At 36.2% G+C, this 5,219-nt stretch overlaps 1 pseudogene; it reads left to right on the plus strand.

Moving 5' to 3' along the window:
• Nucleotides 1-1,430: 1,430 nt before the first annotated feature.
• Nucleotides 1,431-4,726, plus strand: LOC105546781 (annotated as a pseudogene).
• The last annotated feature ends 493 nt before the right edge of the window (nt 4,727-5,219 follow it).

Here is a 5,219-nt window from a genome sequence, read left to right on the forward strand (position 1 = left end):
ATTTTCTTTCTCCTTTACCATGTGACATAAAATTTATTGATTTCATATCAGCACCTAAGTATTGCTAACTTTATTTAATAGCATTTAGGTTGGGGATTGGTGCATTTCCAGTTGTGTAAAAGATAGTTGTATTATGTTAGGCATAGTTATGACCTTATTATTGTCTTTATTTGAAAATTATATATGATCTGAGGAGATGTGTACGGGTTCAAGTTGACAGGAGTGGACTTGTGATGGTTAATACGGAGTATCAACTTGATTGGATTGAAGGACGCAAAGTATTGATCCTGGGTGTGTCTGTGAGGGCGTTGCCAAAGGAGATTAATATTTGAGTCATTGGTCTGGGTAAGGCAGACACACACTTACTCTGGGTGGGCACGATCTAATCAGCTGCCAGTGAATATAATGCAGGTAGAAAAACGTGAAAAGGCTAAACTAGCTTAGCCTCGCAGACTATATCTTTCTCCCATGCTGGATGCTTTCTCCCATGCTCCCTGCCCTCAAACATTGGACTCCAAGTTCTTCAGTTTTGGGACTCAGACTGGCTCTCCTTGCTCCTCAGCTTGCAGACAGCCTATAGAGGGACCTTTTGGTAGTGTGAGTTAATACTTAAGAAACCCTCCTTTATACATATATTATTTGTTCTGTGTCTATAGAGAACTTTGACTAATACAACATCGGATACAATGTTATATATTATTTTCTTAATTAAATATATGTTCTTCATGTGTTTTTCAAGTGTACATATGCATTTGAGGACATTTATTAATACATAATAAGAGTCTGTGGGAAAAAAGAAAAGAGTGGAATTGTTGATCGGGGAAGACACATCAGAATAAGACCTAGAGAAGGAAATGACAGGAGGGAAAGAAAGAGAGAAGAAAGCCTTTACATATACAGATTCAGTAATCCTTATCTAAAATGCTTGGGAACAGAAGTGTTTTCAATTGTGTATCTTTTCAGATTTTTGAATATCTGCGTAAACATAACGAGATGTCTTAGGGATGACACCCAAGTCTAAACACAAAATTTGTGTTTCATGTATACCTTATGCACATAACTTGAAGGTAACTTTATACAATATTTTAAATACTTTTGCACACAAAACAAAGTTTTGCCTATGTTTTGACTGTGACCCACCACATGAGGTCAGGTGTGAAGTTTTACACTTCTGACACTATGTCAGTACTCAAAAAGTTTCAGATTTTAGAGCATTTCAGATTTCAGATTGTCATATGAGGAATACTCAACCTGTATCTCAAAAATAAACTCAATCCACTCTGTATCTGAACATTAAAAAAATTAATTGCTCTATCTAATCACTATGATATATGAGGTGATTAAGATAAAAGAACACATTTATGTATTCATATTAAATATTTTTGTTAAATAGGGCTACCTATGGAAAGTTACATAATAGGAGAACAAAAATGCCAAAACCATCTAGAAAAGTTAAAGCAAACTTCACAGCCAAGAAAATATGTGAGTACCATATAAAGAATGAGAAAAGATTCTTGACGGAAAAAAGATAAGAAAAATGAGACTTTCTTTTACCATATCTAGATGACACTATAGAATAGGACTTCGAAGTGTTATAACTTATTTTCAGTCTTCCAGTTTGAAGTTTTGATACTGACTAGTCTCAGATTTGAATCTATTCTCTCTTACTCTGTAGAGTCCATGCTCTCAGTTTCAAAATAAATGAAGTTACACAAAATAAAGCCTTATCCTCGAGCAAATACTGGATTTTTCAATATAAATATGTACTCTTCATGTCTGAGTTCCCCACAGCATTTTACACATTGTCATGCTCAAGAGATGCTGAATATTTGATATGTCATTTGAAATTTTATATAACCAGTATAATTAGGCACCATAATAGATCAGTCCAATTTTATACAGTTTAAATCAGTCATTACTTACTCTCGTAAACTGTTGTTTTCTCAAATTGAAAGTGATATCTCTATTTACATATTTGATGAAGGAAACATTTCTACTAACATTTTGCTACAGTTTGCAGTACACTTAAACAGAATTAGTGCAAATAATTATAGTCTTGTTGTGGCTAACAAAGGGAACTAATAAAATCAGTTTTAACATTTATCAGATTTGAGTTTGAAAATTTGATTTTCAATAAGTAGACATATTGATGTTTCTAAATAATGTTCAATTTCATTTTTTTTTTCTAAAACTTGACTCTCTTCAAATTGACCACATTTGCTTACCTTAACAAAATTAAATTTAGAATAAATAGAAGTGTTGGAATTTATAAGTATTGTGGTTCTAAACCAACATAGCTAAATAAATACTCAATTAAAGTAAGTACACAATTACTGATTTTATGAAGGAAAAACTTGCCAATGATTATCAAATCAAGATTAATAAATTTGTGTCAATCTCAGTTGTCAATAAGTATGTAAACAATGATAACAGCAGATTAGGTCAGTTGCATTATGTTAATGATCTTTATTTTATATCTCTTAATTAGAACTACTAATCAGTTTAATGGTTGTGGTAATTCTTGTTATGTTGATAATAAAACTTAAAGAGTGTAAGATTCTTTACTTTTTATTTTAACCAGTTACAGGTCTATTTTCCTGGCCACTGCTATCTACTTAGTACTGTTGTTTTCAGAGCCAACTAAATTGCATGACCCTCAGGAGTGTACTTTACTTTTGATTGTTCTTCCACCCTGAAAAAATAACTTTAAAGATTTGAATGATAATATGACCTCTCAAGCCCAAAAATATATCCCATGATGATAACAAGGAGAGATTGTTTTCTTACAACAGTCTCTTTTTCAAAAGAAAACTTGAGCTTTGATCTTTTTGGGCCCTGTTGCTGTTTATATTCAGGGACACAATGTCATAGATCTACAATGTTACAATTTAAAATTTCCCCCGTGGCTACAAACCAGGAGTAAAAATCCATAGCTAGCCAATCATATTGCATATATTTTAGACATGGAAGACATAAAATCATCTCTTTATGTTGAGTTATTCTCAATTTATTGGATACACAATGTACCCTTGCAGTATTGAACATAGACAACTTACATTTAATTTGATTTAAAGAAGAGAATTGCATTCCATACTCATTAAGTCATCCTGCAGGTCTTTGAAGAAGTACTAAATTTTGAAGTGCATAACTAGTGAGGCAGTTTTAATTCTAACCAAGCATGACATGAAATAAACATGCAAATGGCAAACAGAAAGCTGTTAATTTGTATGAGAAGTTAAAGTTAAAAAAAAACAAGTTGATAGTTTTTTTCACAACGGATTCGCCGTCAGAACACAGGTGTCATGAAAACTACCCCTAAAAGCCAAAACAGGAAAGGAAAATATTCGTATCAACATTGTCGTCATTGAACATGTACATTCAGTCAGGTCCACCACTACTGGCTATGTGACCTACAAATGTAGTGGCATCGACAAAAGAACCATTGAAAAATTTGAGAAGGAGGCTGCTGAGATGGGAAAGGGCTCGTTCAAGTATGCCTGGGTCTTGGGTTAACTGGAAGCTGAGCATGAGCATGGTATCACCATTGATATCTCCTTGTAGAAATCTGAGACCAGCAAGTACTATGTGGCTATCATTGATGCCCCAGGACACAGAGACTTCATCAAAAACATGATTACAGGGACATCTCAGGCTGACCGTAATGTTCTGAATGTTGCTGCTGGTGTTGGTGAATTTGAAGCTGGTAACTTCAAAAATGGTCAGACCCGAGAGCATGCCCTTCTGGGTTACACAGTGGGTGTGAAACAGCGAATCAATTATGTTAAAAAAATGGATTCCACTGAGCCACCGTACAGCCAGAAGTGATATGAGGAAATCATTAAGGAAGTCAGCACTTATATTAAGAAATTGGCTACAACCCCGACACAGTAGCATTTGTGCCAATTTCTGGTTGGAATGGTGACAACATGCTGGAGCCAAATGCTAACATGCCTTGGTTCAAGACATGGAAAGTCACCTGAAACGACGGCAATACCAGTGGAAACATGCTGCTTGAGGCTCTGGACTGCATCCAACCACCAACTCGTCCAACTGACAAGCCCTTGCACCTGCCTCTTCAGGATGCCTACAAAATTGGTGGTATTAGTATTGTTCTTGTAACTCAACTGGAGACTGATGTTCTCAAACCTAGTATGGTGGCCACCTTTGCTCCAGTATACATTACAACTGAAGCAAAATGTGTTGAAATGCATCATGAAGCTTTAAGTGAAGCTCTTCCTGGGAACATTATGGGCTACAATGTCAAGAATGTGTCTGTTAAGGAAGTTCATCATGGCAACATCGCTGGTGACAGCAAAAATGACCCATCAATGGAAGCAGCTGGCTTCACTCCTCAAGTGATTATCCTGAACCATCCAGGCCAAATCAGTGCTGGCTATGCCCCTGTGCTGGATTGCCAGACGGCTCACATTGCATGCAAGTTTGCTGAGCTGAAGGAAAAGATTGATCACCGTTCTGGTAAAAAGCTGGAAGATGGCCCTAAATTATTGAGTTCTGGTGATGCTGCCATCTTTGATATGGTTCCTGGCAAGCCCATGTGTGTCGAGAGCTTCTCGTACTATCCACCTCTGCGTCACTTTGCTGTTCGTGATATGAGACAGACGATTGTCCTGGATGTCATCAAAGGAGTGGACAAGAAGGCTGCCGGAGCTGGCAAGGCCACCAAGTCTGCCCAGAAAGCTCAGAAGGCCAAATGAATATTATCCCTAATACCTGCCACCTGGTCTTAATCAGCAGTGGAAGAATGGTGTCAGAAGTGTTTGTTTCAACTGGCCACTTAAGTAAAAGACTGGTTAATGATAACAATGTATCGTAAAAACCTTCAGACAGAAAGGAGAATGTTTTGTGGACCACTTTGGTTTTCTTTCTTGTATGTGGCAGTTTTAAATTATTAGTTTTTTAAATTAGTACTTTTTAATGGAAACAACTTGACCGAAATTTTGTCACAGAATTTTGAGACACATTAAGAAAGTTTAATGAGCAAAACAAACAAACAAACAAACATACAAAACCAAGATGATAAAAGCAGTTAGTTTGTGCTACTACAGAATGGAATCCACAATTCACATCCTGGGGGAGTGACAAACCAGTCATTTAATGCTGTGTCAACACATGTATCTTGTCTTTCATTAGTAAACTCTCCTGCTGTTTTGTACACTGTCAGAAGTGGACCACCTACTGAAATTCATAGAGGTGTGGAA

Source organism: Mandrillus leucophaeus, unplaced genomic scaffold (genome assembly GCF_000951045.1).
Source record: "Mandrillus leucophaeus isolate KB7577 unplaced genomic scaffold, Mleu.le_1.0 Scaffold369, whole genome shotgun sequence".
Taxonomy (NCBI): domain Eukaryota; kingdom Metazoa; phylum Chordata; class Mammalia; order Primates; family Cercopithecidae; genus Mandrillus; species Mandrillus leucophaeus.